This window comes from Apodemus sylvaticus, chromosome 3, assembly GCF_947179515.1.
Source record: "Apodemus sylvaticus chromosome 3, mApoSyl1.1, whole genome shotgun sequence".
Lineage (NCBI taxonomy): Eukaryota > Metazoa > Chordata > Mammalia > Rodentia > Muridae > Apodemus > Apodemus sylvaticus.
This window is the reverse complement of record NC_067474.1, coordinates 61,848,443-61,865,965: the sequence shown is the minus strand read 5'-3', so window position 1 is coordinate 61,865,965 and position 17,523 is coordinate 61,848,443.

Sequence of the window (17,523 nt, the reverse complement as noted above, 5' to 3'; positions counted from 1 at the left end):
TTCTCAGCTCCATAATGAGTTATAGGCCAGACCAGAATGCATGAGTGCCAAGGACCAGCCTTGACTTGGATAGGGGTTCTGAGAAAGGAATGTAGCTGATGAAAGAATGTGTTCTGTTCCAAATAGCTCTCTGCTGGAGATCACTCTCTGCTCTGGATAGCTCTCTCTTGCAGATCAAAGTCCAGTTTTTATTTTGCATAAGCTACTTCCTCAGGAATTATATATCCATTCAATCATTTATCCCAGGTTCCTTTTGATTAACCCATGAATCTGCATTTTATGACCGTAGTCCCTTGAGTCTAAAGACATGGCTGAAGCTGCTGAATTCTGTTGCTTGCTGGAGCTGGAGAATGGTCCCAGTCCTCTATTACATTATCACCAGCTTTCTGTTTTCCAACTCCTTTACTGCCTAAGCTTGGCTGTTCTAGAACTTGCTCTTTGGACAGACCTTGAACTCAGAGATCTACATGGCTCTATTTCCTGAATGCTGAGATTGAAAGCATGTACCACCATGCCTGGACCTAGAACTTGCTCTGTTCTAGGCTGTCCTTGAACTCAAAAATCTGTTTGCCTTTGTCTCCTTGAATTAAAGATATGTGCCACCATGCCTGGGCCTAAGATTTTTCATGGCCTCTGTTCTTCAAGATCCGAATCAAAAGCCTGTGTCTTCCAGCTCAAGGTCTGGATGACAAGTGTGCCCCCCCCATTTCTGTATTGTAGTTCATTCCAGATTAAAGGTCCAAATTATTCCTTGTTCAACTGCAAACACAAATAATAAATTTAGCTGGGTAGGATCTTACCCTTAGATCACAACTCCATATATCTCTTTATCTCCTTCCTTAATATCTTTCTGACAAAGCTGGCTCATTATAGTGGAGCTACCTCTGTTTTTTCAGGTCCATGAAGTCCCTTATACAATTCATATTGCATCCTTATATTTTGCATAGTTGAAAAATTCTGTAAAGAACAATTCTTACATTGATTTATATATTCTTGAACTCAGGTTTTCAGAGTTCTTTCCCACAGCCTTAAGGGTTGACCTGAATGTCACAGCATTACCATTTTTGCTGAAGAACACCAGGCACATTATTGCTTCCTGGAATTGTGCTGTTTCAGATTATCATGGAGTCAATAACCTTGTCAGGGAGAACATTCCCCAATAACCTTGCCAGGGAGAACATTCCCTGAAGAAAGAACATAAACTTATATATATATATATATAAATGAACCTTATACCTATAGCAACCATCAGTGCTCTTGAAGACCCATTCCCTGCTGGCTCTGCTCCAGGAGCAGGAACCGGGTCATACTGGCCCTTTTGTGGCCATGCCAGACCTGATACATGAGATTCTGTGTGGAAAGAAAAGAAAAAAAAAATTCACCATTGGATAGCTAACACTTGTCAATGGGTTACATTTATTTTAAAGATAAAGATGAAAATGCAAAGTAGGATATTCAGTGTGCCTGCCAATCTCCTCATTCTTATGCTTTGCTCCAACCTTTGTCTTTATGCTTCTACCACTGGCTTTCCTTTGGTTCTTTTTTTTTTTTTTTAAGATTTATTTATTATTTTATCTAAGTACACTGTTGCTATCTTCAGACACACCAGAAGAGGGCATCAGATCTCATCACGGATGGTTGTGAGCCACCATGTGGTTGCTGGGATTTGAACTCAAGACCTTTGGAAGAGCAGTCAGTGCTCTTAACCACTGAGCCATCTCTCCAGCCCTCCTTTGGTTCTTTAAATGCTCTGTCCTACTCCAGGAACTTCCTGCATTCTCTTGCCTCTGTTTGGTGTGCTCTCCAAATTCCTGACACATCATGTCCTCTAGATCTCAGGTTCAGCATCCCTTCTTTCCTTCCTTCCTCCCTCCCTCCCTCCCTTCCTTCCTTCCCTCCCTCCTTTTCTAGCATATTTATTTATTTATTTATTTATTTAGGATTTTGTTTGTTATTGTTTGTTTCTTTGGGTTTTCAAGACAAGGTTTCTCTGTGTAGCCCTGTCTTGGAGCTCACTCTGTAGACCAGGCTGGCCTCCAACTCAGAGATCCACCTGAGTCGGCCTCCCAAGTACTGGGATTAAAGGCATGCACCACTACCATCCATCCAGCATCATTTCCTTCCTTCCTTCCTTCCTTCCTTCCTTCCTTCCTTCCTTCCTTTCTTCCTTTTGTTAACAATTTATTTATTTTTAATTTTTTGCATTGGTGTTTGCCTGCCTGGATGTCTCTGTAAGGGAGCACGATTTCCTGGAACTGGAACTACAGACAGTTGCAAACTGTCATGTAGTTTCTGGGAACTCGGGACCTCCGGAAGAGCAGTCGGTGCTATTAACTGCTGAGCCCTCTCTCCAGCCCCTCCAGCATTACTCCTTCAGAGCAATTTTCTCTGATCAAGTCCTTACAACACTAAACCATGTCAAGCAAGCATGAAAGGTGTTAGGCCCAGGCTTCCATTTACTTTTTCAGGTGCATTCTCGGATTTTCTTGACCATGCTTTGTGTCCATAGAGGCTGACTTGTGTGTTTTTGTTTCACACCCCACCCCCACCCCTGGCCAGGAAAGAACTAAGGCATTTAGAGCAAGAGAGGTACCCAGCAGAATTGCCACAAGCTGGCCACTCCCCTAATCATGGCAGGACTCTAGGTCTAACAAGCAGCCGGCTGCCACCATATCCATAGCTGTTCACCAGGTTTCAGGATCTGCCCCTTCATTTTTTGTCCCTTCAGGCTCAGAGATGCTGTCTGCAATGCTGTCAAATACTGTACTTGTTATTTGTGGTTCCCCCTGGTGCCCACCCACTCCTTTACAAATGGTTCTTCTGCTTAACAATCCTCAAATTACCCTCTGGAAGTACACCATCTGTTTCCTCTAGGGAGGAAGCAATAGAGACATTACCCCAGGGAATTTTTTTTCCTGTAACTAAAATTTATATCATCAGTGTCAAACATTATCCTTATGGACAACAATAAGGGACTATTGAATTCTTTGCGTTTACAACAAATATGCTTTATGGTCATCAAAAAGTTATGTTTTAAAAACAGAAACAGAACACAAAAATATGGTATCTTTTATTTCAGTATATTTTAAAACTCAAAACAGGTGTGTATGTGTTATAAAAGATCCAACAGATATGTTCTAAAACATAAAACATTTGGGAGTGAGAGGTTTTGTGATTTTTTTTTTATGTTTTCCTAGTTTTTCTACAATAATGATATATTATATTGTAAATGATACATAATGGTATTTTAAAACTATTTTTATCTGATCTAAGAATGAAAATTATAGAAACCACTCATTAAGTAAGGTATATTAAGGCAATGAAAATATTTTGCCTAGGCATTACTTGCTGTCTATGACAGTTAATCTTGGTTGTCAAGCTAAAGGCAAGACCTTGAGACCATGAACACTCTGTGAGATTTTCCTAATCTGACTGTTTGAAGCAGAAATACCCACCCTAAATGTAGGTAAAATCTTCCAGTGGCAGCTCAGATAAAAGGAGAGGGAAGAAGGAAACGTTGCTCTTTGCCTGCTTGCCTTCTCTCCCAGGAAATTCACCCACCCTATTGCTGCCACATTCTTTGACTGGCACCAGAATTCAGCTCTTAGGGCTTTCAATGTACAATAAAAACAGGGGCTCTCCAGAAACTTTCAGGTCTTCAGCAACAGACTGACACTGCTGTACCACCCCTTCTGATGGACTGTATGAGAGAGCTATTATTGGAATATGCAGACCATATAATGTAAGCCAGTCTAATAAATTCATTTATGCCAAGAATGGTGATACGTTCCTTTAACCCCAACACTCAGGAGGCTGAAGCAGATGGATCTCTGAGTACAAGGGAAACCTGAGTATATTACACACACAGGTTCAGTTGTTGCTGTATTCTAACACCTATGTGTATATCCATGATCACTTTCTATACCTTTTTTTTCTAAGTGTGATGGTTTGAATCAAAATGGTTCCATAGGCTTAAAAATCTGAACACTGGTTCCTGGGTTGATGGAATTGTTTGAGAAGGATTAGGAGGTGGGGCCTTATTGAAGGAGGTATATCACTGGAGGGTGGGCTTTGAAGTATAGGCTTAGATTTATTGAAATCTACTTTTTAAAAAAGTATTTATTTATTTTATTTATATGAGTACACTGTAGCTGTCTTCAGACACACCAGAAGAGTGCATCAGATCACAATGCAGATGTTTGTGAGCTACCATGTGGTTGCTGGGAATTGAACTCAGGACCTTTGAAAGAGCAGTCAGTGCTCTTAACCACTGATTGATCTCTCTGGCCTAAAACCTACTTTTGATAAAGGTTCTTAAGTGCTTTAACATCCCTTCTATCCCACTACTCACCAGAGATAGTGGAAAGGAAAGATTTATAGAGCAAAGGAGGATGTGGACCTGTTTAGAATATTTCTTAGGAGCAAATTCAATCTCTGTTGTCAGTATATCAGCAGTTTAGTTCACAAACTGGCATCTCAATCCACTCACAAACACCATTCATGAATCAGCAATGGCAGGCCAATCCAGAAGAAACCACAAGGCTCTTCCAACCAGCCCAAGTCCATAGAAGGGGCAAGAAGCTGCTGGAACACTACCAGAAGTTTTTTGGTGCATTTCTCTCTATGAAGTCATGACAAACAATGACCAACAAAGAATGGTAATGCATACCAATACCAGCCCTTGTAGTCAGTAAAGGCCAGTGTCAACAAAGTCCACCAATGACAAACAAAGAATAGCAAGGCATACCAATATCATCTAGCATCATCCACTGTCCATTGGATTATATTTATATTTTCCCAGACATCATGGGTTCTCTCAAGCATCTGCTCTAGCAAGACATCACATGCTCTTTTTCCAGGCTGACTCCAGAAAAACACCACATGTCTGTTATTAGCAAAATATCCTCCCACATATCTGCTTCAGCAAAAACATCTTCTCATAAGACAGTTTCCAGAAAAACATCACGTGTCACAACTGAGTCTCCAGAGAAACCAGAAATCTTCACTCCATTTTGGTTTCAAAGGTCTCCCTGCCTCATGGATCAAAGCATGAGCTCTCGGTTCCTGCTCCAATGCCACACCAGTGAGTCTTCTGTCATGCTTTCCACCATGACGGTCATGGACTCTAATCTCCAGAAAGTGTAAGGCCTAAATAAACTCTTTTGCAAGTTGCCATGGTCCTGGTATCTTATCACAGCAATAGAAAATTAACTAAGACATTAAACAAACTATAGAGAATGCAAACATGCCTTTTCTAAGTGACTCAGGAATATAATTATATTGTACATTAATAGAACAACGCTCCAAGCTCATTTAGTTCAATTCTGTCTTTTGACATACAAGAAAATCTGTATAATGGCTTCATCTCCAGGGAAGTTAAATGACTTCCTCTGAGGTCATGTGTGGCTAATTAGAGCCCCCCTTCACCTTTTTTCTCTAAAGTATTCCTCTGAGATATGCTTCCTTCCCTCTGGAGTAAGAACTTCTTTCTCCTTATTTGTCATTTCCCACAACTTAATTCTGTTACAAGTTTTTTTTTATTTAAGTAATTAACCTTATCTCTATCTTTGTATGTCATGAAATACCTCCCTCCCTTGTCTTGGTTCTATTTCAAGGCTGGAAGAAGTCTTTGTTCGGTGAAATGAATCCTAGTGATAGAGATGGTGCGAAGACAGTTACATATATTGCTCAGTTCCCAATATTCTCATTGGGTGATCCACAATCACCTGTAACTCTAGATGCTTCTGACTGTACCCTCCCTCATGTCCCAAGTTAAAACCTTCTCCTCAGTCATTTCTTGGAGCAGTCATGTCTTAAGTTTATATAGGGTGGATTTGGGAGAATATGAGTAAGAAGAGATGAATAAAATCATGATACATGTATGAAATTTTCAAAGAATTAATAAAATATCATCTTTAAAATAATAATAAAAGACATTTTAGACTTGTAATTTGACTAAAAGAAAATTTTTATTTTTTAAAAACTTTATTAGCATATATTAACTATACATAAAAATGGGTTTCATTATATTTTCATGCATGTTTAAGTGTGGGTGTACACAAGGTGGTAAGTGTGTGGAGGTCAGAGGACAACTTTCAGGAGTCAGTTCCTTTCCTTCCACCATGGGTTCTGGGGATTGAACTCAGGTCGCTAAGTTTGCATGACAAATGCTTCTACCCACTGAACCATCTTACCAGCTCTGTCATTGTCATCTGCTGTCCCCTTCTTACTCTCTGTCTACCAGATAGAATACTGTGGAATGTCTTGGCTTCCATAGTCATTTGAGACACTCCCCATTATAAATCTCCTCTCCATTGAATAATAATAACTGTCTGTCTATTCATCCATCCACCCACCTATCCTTTGTATAAGTGTATTTTGTACTATAATCACAAAGTACCCAAGGTTAGAAAAGTTACAGAGAAACAGAATATATCGGATATTATGGTTTTGATATGTTTTGTCTCCTAACGGCTCACAAACTAGAAGGTTGATGACAGTATAACAATGTTGAGAGGCAGTTGAATCTTTAAGAGGTGAAGTCTATGTTGAACAGTGATGGCACACACCTTTAAGCCCAGAACTCAGGAGGCAGAAGCAGGTGGATCTCTGAGTTCAAGGAAAAGCTAGTCTACAGAGGGAGTTCCAGGACAGCCAGGGCTGCACAAAAAGAACCTGTCTCGAAAACAAAACAAAACAAAACAAAAAAGCAAAACAAAGCAAAAAAAAAAAGAGAGAAAGAAAGAAAGAAAAGAAAAGAAAAGAAAAGAAAAAAGAGGTGAGGCCTACTTAGAAAGTGATGGTTCTACCTTCATGCATGGATTGAGATTGGTCTCCAGACTGGGAGGGATCTTGCAGGAGTGAATTATTTCCGTACAAGTGGGTTGTTATAAAAGATGAAGTATAGCCTCTCCTTAGTGTAGAGCACTGCTCTGATGTTAAGGTTCTGTTCTCCAATTGGTTCTTGATCAATCACTAAAGGATGCCAGGGACCAATTGCTGGGTGCAAAGAAAGAGGCAGGACTTCTGGGTCTCTGCAGGCAGGCCAAGAGATGCAGAAAGAGGAAGGAGGATTTCACCATCCTTTGGAGGTAGAAAAGTTGACCAGCTATTTGAGATCTCAGGCAGAGCTGTCATAGGCCTATTGCTTCCCCAAGTAGGAAATTAGAAATGCAACTAAGCCGAGGGCAGTTTTGAATTGTTGAACAAGGAGAAGGTAACTGGGACACTAAGCAAAGGGAAGATTGAGAGGTGCTGAACTGAGAGTATTGGGAAGGGCATGCTAGCCACAGGAGATTACAAGTGCCCAGCAATGGAGCCAATAAGTCAGGTTGGGATTGAGGTGTGTGTGTGTGTGTGTGTGTGTGTGTGTGTGTGTGTGTGTGTCTGTAATTTTCATCCGTGGATCCAGTATTCTCTGGGCGGGGGCTTGTAGCACCTTCTGTCTGGAGCTTAAAGCAGGGCAGTAGGAACTACACTCTACACCTCAATCTCTTGTTTCCTGTTTTATATGTGCCACACTTTCTCTTTCTCTTAAATGCATACACCCCTATGAGATGCCATCCACCATGAAGCCTTCAAAAGAACTAAGCAGATGCCAGTAAAATTCTCTTGGATCTCCAGAACTGTAAGATAAATAAACACCTTCATATTTATTTTTTTACATTTACTTAGCCCCAGGCATTCAGTTATTATAATACAGAATAGACTAATAAATTTGATGGGTGGATGGATGGATAGATCATTAGATAGACAATTGGCATTTATGGGATTTAGCACAGATGATTATAGAGTTAAAGAAGTTTTACTACCTTATTATTAATATTCTATCAGTAAGACAGAGAACCAGGAAAGCCAGTGGTGCACAACTCTCCAGGTCCAAAGGCATGGGAACCATGAAAGCTGATGAATCAACTCTAGGCCGAAAAGTCTAAGAACAAGGTGGTTTATAGTGATTGCCATTTCTGGAGCGTGAGGGCCCAAGAAACAGCAACTCTGATGTCCAAGAACGGGAAACAGAATTTTCGGCTCAGGAAGAAAGAGAATTCATCCTCCTGTCTGTTTGTGCTACTTGGTTGCTAGATGAATTGGGAGAAACCCACTTCTATTGGTAAGAACAGATATTTGATTAATGTAATCTTGTGATTAATTTTTCTTTATTCTGGGAATGTACTTTGAGTGGCATTGTATAGTATCCTTTTGAGACTGTACCCCATAATTATTCCCTAGAGATTCATCCATTTTCTTTATGTGTCAATAACACACTCCTCTCTTGTTGAGTAATATTTTATCACTTTAATGAATGACAGATTATTTAACATTTTGGTTATTTCTACAGTTTAGGGCTATAGCCAATAAAACTATGATGAATATCCTTATGTGGATTTTTAAAATGTACATAAGATAAGATTTCTCTGGGAACATTTTTTACTTATTTAGAACTACCTGATAACCAGAACAACATAAATGGAAAGCAACATCAAAGTTTGTAAAGGCTAGTAAAACTTGTTTGGGCAGTTCTGAGTTTGAGAATGTGTTTGTCAAAACGCCTCTTAGCAGTAGTACATAGTATAAATGACTAGAAAAAAAAATTAATGACATCTGAAACTCCTCTTTGCAGCCAATGCTCTAGTCTGATGTACGCGTGTGTTCTTTTGGGTGCCGCCTAATTGATAAAATTAATAGGAGTGCTTTGATGTGGGCCTACTTCCCGCACTGAACCAAACAGACCAAACCAAAATGGAGTTGAGCATGCTAGGATTTCATCTCACCAATCACCTGCTAAACTTTATCTGACCTTCCAAGAAATCCGAAAAGAAAACCTACCACCCGTCCAGACATGGCCAGTGTTGGGCGGCATGAGAAGAACAGTAAGTGTTAGTCGTCATGAGGAGAGAGTAACTGCTTTTACTGCTAGATAAAAAATAATTTTGAATTTTGATTTTTTTTGTCTTTTTTCCCCCCAAGACAGGGTTTCTCTATGTAGCCCTGGCTGTCCTGGAACTCACTCTGTAAAACAGGCTGGCCTCAAACTCAGAAATTCATCTGCCTCTGCTTCCCAAGTACTGGGATTAAAGGCATGCGCCACCACTGCCCAGCTGGAAAATAATTTTGAAATGTCCAGTCTACTTTTGCATCTCCATTTCTGTTTTCATATGGGCTTTTGTGCCTAGAAAGCCAGCCCTCTCTTTTCAAACAGAGAGCATGCAATCTATTTTGAGGGATCAAAGTATCGCCCAATTTTAAAATCATAAAGCCACTTCATGTCCTTAAATATGTAGTTTTTGTCTTTCCTCAGCCAACACAAGGACACGAATGACCCTGTCTAGGACTTTCTAGGATTAGGCAGTAGAGGCATTGATGATCCCTTTTGGAGTCCCCAGCCTTCATTACAGCGCCTCAAGGTTTGTTAAGTCCCTTGTATGGATCTGTTCCCAAGTATTTTCGCATTTCAACGAAGTGAAAAGTATCAAAGACCACCATGCATTTGATAAAACTACAGGGTTTATCAGCATTATTCCAGCCGTGGCTGTGAAGCGCCAGTCCTTCCACCTGGTGGTCACATGGCTGCCGGAAAGAGATCAACTTCTGTGGTCTAACTATGGCTTCTACAGAGGGGTATTGCTCACATACCACTGTCAGGTAGAGAAACAATGAGCAAGACCACTGCAGTTGGAGACCATATCGTGGAAGCAGTTAGGAATGTGGGCTCAAAGCCAAGTGAAGTAGCGAGAAATTCTCACTCTTCCACTTACACATTATATAACTTTGAAGAAATTGTTTAACCTCCATTTCCAAGTCCATGTATAGGCATAATGTTTGGTACACCGTGTGAAGTTTATTCTTGGGCTATTCAAATGCTGATTTCTCTGCTCTCATATCTTGTTTCCATCTGGATATGGATATTGTAATACTTATACCGAGAGTCTCCTTTCTCAAGTTTTTATAAACAGTTCTTACTATTTATTTTCTGCCTTGTCAATAAATGCTGATCATCCAATGGCTGGGCAGAATAGAGAATAGGGTGGGACTTCCACCAGCCAGAGGAAAGAGAGAGGGAGACTGAGATCAGCCAGCAGAATGGGGAGATTGGAGCCATAAAAAGGAGGTTTGAAGATCCAGATCAATAATAATATGAAGTATTATGGGATGGGGCTGAGAGGTAGCCAGATTGGCATAAGAAGTAAAAATAGATTAATAACTGCTCAGCTACTGAGGTACATTTTGAATAAATCTTTTCTTTTTCCTTTGTGGTTATTGGAGATTAGCCTAAGGTAAAGAAATATACCCACCTGATTAATTCACTCTTTATGTTTATATCAAGGATAAAACCATACAGTTATAAGAGTATCTTTCACAATCTTAATAAGAATTAAATATCTTGAACTGGGTATGGTGGTGCCAGACTATAATTCCAGGACCTGGGAGACTGAGGTAGGAGTTTTGTGAGTTAGAGACCAGCCTTGACTGCACAGGAAGATCTTGTCTCAACATAACAACAAAATGTTGATTTATAAATCACTTATATAGTGTTGTGATAGTTTGAATGAGAATGACTCCCATAGACTCATATATTTGAATGATCAGTCCTCAGTTGGTAGAACTGTTTCAGGAGATTAGGAGGGGTTTTGTTTTTTTTGTTTGTTTGTTTGTTTGGTTGGTTGGTTTTTTTTTATTTTTGGTTTGTTTGTTTGTTTGTTTGTTTGTTTGTTTTTTTGGTTTTTTTGGATTTGGTTTTTTCCAGACAGGGTTTCTCTGTATAGCCCTGGCTGTCCTGGAACTCACTCTGTACACCAGGCTGGCCTCGACTCGAACTCAGAAATCCCCTGCCTCTGCCTCCCAGAGTGCTGGGATTACAGGTGTGTGCTGCCACCGCCCTGCTGGATTAGGAGGTATGATCTTGATGAAGAAAGTATCACTGGGAGTGAGCTTTGAGGTTTTAAAACATCACGCCTCTCCTAGTTAGTGACCTCTGTCTCTGTCTGTCTTCCAATCCCCCACCTGTGTGTGTGTGTTTCTATGCCTCCACTAGTAGATTAGATATAAGCTCTCAGCTACCACAATGGTATACAATAAACTCTGTGAAACCATAAGCCTCCAAAATAAATACTTTTTTTTTTTTATAAGCTGCGTTGGTCATGGTGCTTTGTCACAGCAATAGAAAAGTAAGACAAGTGCCTAGAACAAATTAAGTTCTTGGTGATGGTGGCTGGTGAGCTTTCATGATTTTCATTTAAGGATCTCAAAGCAGTGATCTTCATCACTGTGTGTTCTAGTTTGCTCTCTGTCACTGTGGTAAAACACTAGACAAAAGGCACTTGGGGAGAAAAGGGTTTAGTGCATCTTACAGCTTAGAGTCCATCATCAAGTGAAGTCAGTGTAGGAACTCAAGCAGTAACCTAGAAGCAGGAGCTGAAGCAGAGACCATGGAGGAATGCTGCTTATTAGCTTGCTCTTTCTGGCTTGCCCAATTACATTTCTTATTCAAGCCAGGACCTTGGCACCACCCACAGTGGGCCGGGCTCTCTTACTTCTATGAGCAATTAAGAAAATGTCCCACCGATATTCCCACAGCCAAGTCATTGGCAGCAGTTCCTTAGTTGAGGGTTCCTCTTCCCATGTGTTGACAATGGACCATAACTATAGCAGCGTGCGTATCACTTTCTTATTATAAAGCATGTTTAGTTTGATCCCCAGGATGGGTTATGTTAGCTTTCCAGTACTGTGACAGAATATCTGAGAAAATCAGTTAAATGGAGGAAGGCCTTATTTCGGTTTAAGGTCACAGAGCATGGTGACTAGGCTCATTTTTCTTGGGTGAGTCAGGTTAGGAACAGAGGACAGAGTACCTCACAGCATCTGGAAGCAGAGTGAAGAAGGAAGAGCCTGGAACAGAACATACCCTTCAGGGGCACATTCCCACTGACTCACTCTCTACAAGTAGGCCTCATCTCCTAGACTGTCTACTGCCACCTAATAGCCATTAATCTACGGATCCATCAATGGGTTAACCCACTGAAGAGGAGAAGCTGCACTCCACCTCACCTCCCACATTCCAACTTCTGAACACTGCGATCGTAGGGTCCACGTCTTCAATACCTGAGCTTTTGGGGGTCATTTCTGATATTAAGTACAGTGCTTATTCTTCATAATTGAGTAGTCTTTTATACTCTAGAATTACAGTTTCTAGGCAACGAAATGAAGACACTTGAACTTTTAAGTAAGTCAACTATTTAATAAGGCCGGAGATTAACCTTATTACCTGTGACTCATCAGTCTGGCTTTCATCACCTTAGAGAAAGCAGCAAAGGAGCAAGGCAGACTGAGAGACAAAATTTGATTCGAGGCTCTTAGAAGTATTAATGAGAGGAGAGGCCAGGGATATATGTAGTTCAGCTGGTCTCATGCTTGCCTAGGTTGCATGAAGCCCTGGGTTCAGTCCTCAAGATCATATAAACCAGACGTCATAGACCATGCCTGTAATCCCAGTACTTTATAGATGCAGGCAAGAGGATAAGAAATTTAAAGTCATCCTTGGCTACATATATACATCAAACCTAGTCTGGGATATGGGAAACCCTATCTCAAACTCTCTCTCTCTCTCTCAATCTCTCTCTCTCTCTCTCTCTCTCTCTCTCTCTCTCTCTCTTTCTCTCTCTCTTGCTGTAATTTAAAACTTAAAAAAATTAATTAGAAGAAGTTATTTAGGGCTGAAGAGATGGTTCAGTGGTTAAGAGCACTGACTACATTCCCAGAGTTCCTGAGTTCAATTCCCAGCAACCACGTGGTGGCTCACAACCCTCTGTAATGGGATCCAATGCCCTCTTCTGTCTGAAGACAGCTACAGAATAGTCATATAAATAAAATAAATAAATATTTTTAAAAAAGAAAAAATTATTTATTGATGAAAATTCTTTTTTCACCTTTGAAAATCACTTTTATCGTTGTTTTAATTCACTAATTATGATAGTCACTGAAATAATAATAATAAATATTTGATATGTATGAATATCAGGTGTTGTAAATATAGTAAGTATAGCTGCTTTGTGAAGATCAAAGACATATACGTTAAAGACAGATGCAGTCTGCCCATATTGAACATGTTTATTCAAAATGCAAGGAACTTTAAATAATGCAAAGCCACTATAAAGCGATTGGGTTAATAGTGATTCTAAGTAAAAAGTCTATTGTGTGTTTCCCAAGAGAAATCAGAGGGAACACAGGCTTTTGGAATCTTGGACTCTGCTAATGTAGCAATTAACATCCTAAAGAGAGAGGTACTGTAAAATTATTGTCATGAATGGTTTACACTTAGCAATGGTGTTTTTATCAAGCTAGATTTTAAATTGCATTATGTTAAATATTTAATTATAAGAAAGAAGGCTGCATGTACATGAGTGCACCCCAGATAATGTCTAAGCGACACATAAATTTCAAAGAAAGGCAACCATCTTACTCATTAACACTCTCTACAAGAACCCTGTGATGGAAGAATTTTCAAATACAGTTAACAGAATCACACACAAACAGGCAATTGTGGATAACGCTGTGTTGGTGTTCTTGACCATGTTATTTATTTCACCATGTGTATTGTTTTAGGCTGTGAAAAGTCACCATGACCAAGGCAACTCTTATGAAGGACATTTAATTGGCACTGGCTTACAGGTTCAGAGTTTCATCAAGGTGGAATCAGGGCAGCATCCAGGCAGGCATGGTGCTGGAGGAGCTGAGAGCTCTACCTCTTGTTCTGAAGGCAAACAGGAGAAGCCTGGCTTCCAGGCAGCTAGGAGGAGGGTCTCTCAAGGCCCACTCCCACAGTGACACACTTCTTCAAACAAGGGCACACATCCTTCAAACATCCTAATAGTGCCACTCCCTAGGCCAAGCATATTCAAATCACTGCATTTATGGGTATGAGAGCACTGCATTTGAGATCCTTAAATACAACTGATAATCCATTAGGATTTTTGAAAGAATTGCTAGGTTACTATGCCTGAGAGGACTGTGAGTTCAGAAGACAAGCATGGCAAAAGTATAGGTCATGGTATCTGTTTGAAATATTTCTGCCACAAGAATCCTGTGCCTGTGGAGGCCAGAAGACGGCATCAGGTCCTCTGGAACAGGAGTTACACACAGTTGTGAGGCCTCATCCATTTTCACATGATCCTTAATTTAATAAAAAGGGAATACAGTGAGCTGGGTATGGTAGAAGACAGTAATTCTAACATGTGGCAGGCTGAGGCAGGAGATAGTGAGTTTGAAGTCAGGCTAAGCCTTGGCTGAGCCAAACTGCATCTCAAAAACAAGGGAAGGTGTATCATTCTTCTGATGGGGAATCCAATATAGACTCATTCACTGCTGGAGCTCCTTACAAGATCAGTTAGAGCAGCTAGTAACAAACTGCAAGATTGTCCAGTAAATGTCATCTGAAATCTTCAGCCAATGGATAAATGTTCCCAAGAAAACAAGTATTATGGGGGGTATGGGGGGAGGCTAATAGTTATATAGGAAACAGTGGTTGAAATTAGACTCTCACATAGTGCCTGCTTGGCACAGAGTAATCTCTTGGCCAAATGCCAATTTCCTTTTCTCTTTTTTTTTTTTTTTGTATTTCTTTCTCTTATTAAATGTGAAACATAAAGACATTTATTTTTATGTGTATGACTGTTCTGCATGTAAGTGAATGTGTACCACATGCATACAGTGCCTGTTGGAGGCCAGAGGACTGCATCAGATCCCCTGTTGTGAGCCCTCATAATGGGTACTGGAAACTGAACCCGGGTCCTCTGAAAAGCAGCCAATGCTGGGTCATCTCTCCAGCCCCAAATGTACTATATTTTTATTTGCCCAAGGAAGTAAATCTTGGCAAGCATTGAGTATACCTGTGATGACCAGCCAGCAGGGGAAATATTATGTAGTTCTTAAGGGAAGCTATTTAAAAGGATCCTCGGGTAGGCTACAGGCAAAGGTCCAGGATTTAAGCCCTTTCTTTAGCATTTTGTTTGGTTTCGTTCAGTTTGGTTTGGTTTTACTTATGCTTATCTTCAGGACATTTTATTTTTTCATGTGAGCTAATTGTGGAGGCATGGAGAGCAGGCATAGCTAAGGTTTTATTTCTGTGCTGTCCTGTTTGTGCTGCTGAATGTGATTCCACAGAACAGCAGATACCTTGGAATAGCAGACTAGAAAAGCTGGTAAAACTCTGGAGCCTACAGCTGGTGCCTCTGTTCATTTATTTTTCTCTCTAATTTTCTTCTCTTGAGTAGGAAAGGAAGTTTTCAGTTTCCAAAATGAAGATCATTCCAAAAATGTAATGAAGCAGAAAAATACTCACTTAGAAGGGGCTTACAATCTAAATTCATATAAAATATTACAAGGAGCCATTTATTTAAAATATCATTTAAATAAAATCAAACACACCAAGCATATAAATGAGTGATCACAAAATGGGAGCTAGCAAATCAAGGAAGGCCCCTGAGATGTAACTGTGGCCAGTTTCGCATGCAGGCCAGAGGTTAGTTTTTTTTGTTTTTTGTTTTTTCTTTTTGATCCCTTTCCACTTTATTTTTTTGTTTATTTTTTCTTTGTTTGTTTGTTTGGTTTTGGTTTTTGGTTTTTGGTTTTTGGTTTTTGGTTTTTGGTTTTTGGTTTTTGGTTTTTTGAGACAGGGTTTCTCTGTATAGCCCTGGCTGTCCTAGAACTCACTCTGTAGACCAGACTGGCCTTGAACTCAGAAATTCACCTGCCTCTGCCTCCTGAGTGCTGGGACTACAGGCATGCACCACCATGGCCTGGCTTTTTTGTTTGTTTGTTTGCTTGTTTTTGTTTTTTGTTTTTATTGCAAAGTAGTCTTTCATTAAGCCTGAAGCTCTGGGATTGACTAGACTGGTTTGCCAGTGATCCCCCTACCTCTGCCTTGCCAGTGCTGGGGTTACAGGTGCCTCCTTCCTTACCAGGCTTTTGTTGCTGTTATTGTTTAAAGATAGATTCTGGGAATCACACTTACGTTCTCAGGCTTGTATAGCAGAAAGCACTTTACTGATAGTCATCTTCCCAGCTTCTCAATTAAATTGTAAAGTCATTTCCAAGTACACATAATGTAAACATAGCATCTTAACTCTTAAGTGTGACATTCAGAAGTGAAAAGTACTAGAAGTGATGTGCCTAGTTTCCAGAATGCTCCGTCTTGCAGAACTGAAACCATACTTTAATAATAAGAAATTGGCACACACAATTAGTATAAGAAATTGCTTAAACAATAAACATAAGAAAGTGGCTCACAACAATAACTTCCCTCTCCCTAGCAACAATAACTCTGCCATTTCCTAGCAACACAATTCTACTTTATGTTTTGATGAGTTTGACTTCCCACTGGGGAATTACATAGTAATCGAGTAATTGTCTTTTTATGACCGATTTATTTCATGTAACATAATGTTGCCAAGGCTTATGTGTGGTATAGCACATATCAAAATTTCACTCTTTCAAAGCCTGATAGCATTCCATTTTATGTACAGACCATATTGTCTTTAACCTTTCAGCTGTCAACGGACATTTACATTGGTTATATCCTCTGACTATAGTAAATGTTGTTGCTATGCACATAAGCACACAATTTCTCTTTAAAACCCTGATTTCAATTATTTGAAATATATACTTTAAAAGGTATACATCCCAAAGGTATAAGAAGGAAGTTGTTGGCTCACATGCTAATTCTACTTTTAATTTTTTTTGAGGAATCATACTGTTTTCGATAGTGACTAGACCCCTTGGAATGCTACCAACAATTTACAAGTGTTCGTGTTTCTCCATCTCCTAGCCAACGCTTACTAGCTTCAGGAATTGTTCTCGAGGTAGCCATCCTAGGGATGTGAAGAAGCATTGCAGTTTTACAACCATTAGTAATGGAGAACATCTTTTCGTTTTACATTTCAATAACATAATACATGTTAATAAAGCTAGAAAATATGTTTAGACATGAGTGAGTGCAGAAAAGAAAATTATTCTTAGTTCTGCAAGAATGAATAAACACCTCTAACATTTTGTTTAAAGAATTTTTACTTTTCTGTATCTTCCTTCTCTCCTTCCTTCTTTTTTATTTGCAATGCTGGGGGTTAAAGCAAGGGCTTTGTGCATTTTAGGCAAGTACTCTTCCACTGAACAACATCCCAGTTTTAAATAGGTCTCACCTTTTTGTGTTTTGTTTTTTTGATTTTTGTTTTTTGGGTTTTTTTTTTTTAAGACAGGGTTTCTCTGTATAGCCTTGGCTGTCCTAGAACTCCCCCTTAGACCAGGCTGGCTCGAACTTAGAAATCCACCTGCCTCTGCCTCCAAAGTGCTGGGATTAAAGGCATGTGCCACCACTGAGAGGGCTTTCCACGCTCTCTCATTCCCTCTGGATCCCTTCTTTAAGGAACCTCCCCCCACACACACTGCTTCTTGTATTTTTGGATGTGAGCCTAGCCTTTAAGAGCTGTGCCACCTCTCCAGCCCTCCCCGCTCTGTGTGTGTGTGTGTGTGTGT